The sequence below is a fragment of the Trachymyrmex cornetzi genome, unplaced genomic scaffold (genome assembly GCF_001594075.2).
Source record: "Trachymyrmex cornetzi isolate Tcor2-1 unplaced genomic scaffold, Tcor1.1 scaffold277, whole genome shotgun sequence".
NCBI classification, from domain to species: Eukaryota; Metazoa; Arthropoda; class Insecta; order Hymenoptera; family Formicidae; genus Trachymyrmex; species Trachymyrmex cornetzi.
Window position 1 is genome coordinate 2799 of NW_017297449.1, and position 651 is coordinate 3449.

At 45.9% G+C, this 651-nt stretch overlaps 1 protein-coding gene across 1 annotated transcript in view; it reads right to left on the reverse strand.

Annotated features, from left to right (window-relative positions):
- The window catches only part of LOC108762129 (putative nuclease HARBI1), a 3123-nt gene that overhangs the window by 1310 nt on the left and 1162 nt on the right, over positions 1-651 (reverse strand). The window lies entirely within an intron of this gene.

Below are 651 nucleotides of genomic sequence, written 5' to 3' on the forward strand. Positions count from 1 at the left end.
CTACTCAAAGCGGGTTAACGCTTTGCGAGTTCCCAGGGAAAGAAGGAGATGCGAGTTACTCGCAGCGTAATTTCGCTTCAAGATATCGCGGAAGGAAGGAAAGCTCGAACCATTCAAAGCGGGTTGACGCTTTGTGAGTTCGTAGAGATAGAAAGAAATGGGAGATACTCAAAGCGGTGTCTCGCTTCGAGTTATCGTGGAAGGAAGAAGGTCAGAGAGAGATGGTAATCACTAGAGGCGTTATTTCGCTTCGAGTAATTGTAGAAAGGAAAAGCGGGAGAGAGAAAAAAAAGGAATAAGTGTGAAAGAAGAAAAGGAAGAGCACGACAGAGAATTATAAATAATTATAGAGAGGTGAGTCTTAAGCGATTGCAAAAAAAGAAAGGGGGTGTTTCCGAATTTTAGATCCTCGTGGAAGAAGTAGTTACTCACGGTTTTGGGGGAGAGAGAGAGAGAGAGTCTAAAGAGTCCTTGTGGGAGGAGTCCTCGCAGGATCAGTGGTCGGAGTTGGCTTCTCAGTGGTTCCCTTAGACGGGATGGTGAAATTGGACCAGCTGCTGGTGGTACGCACTTGATCGCGAGAACTCCGCACCAATGATACTAATTCGGGCAGCACTTCGTCTTGCAAACGACTAAGTTAAAATTCGACTG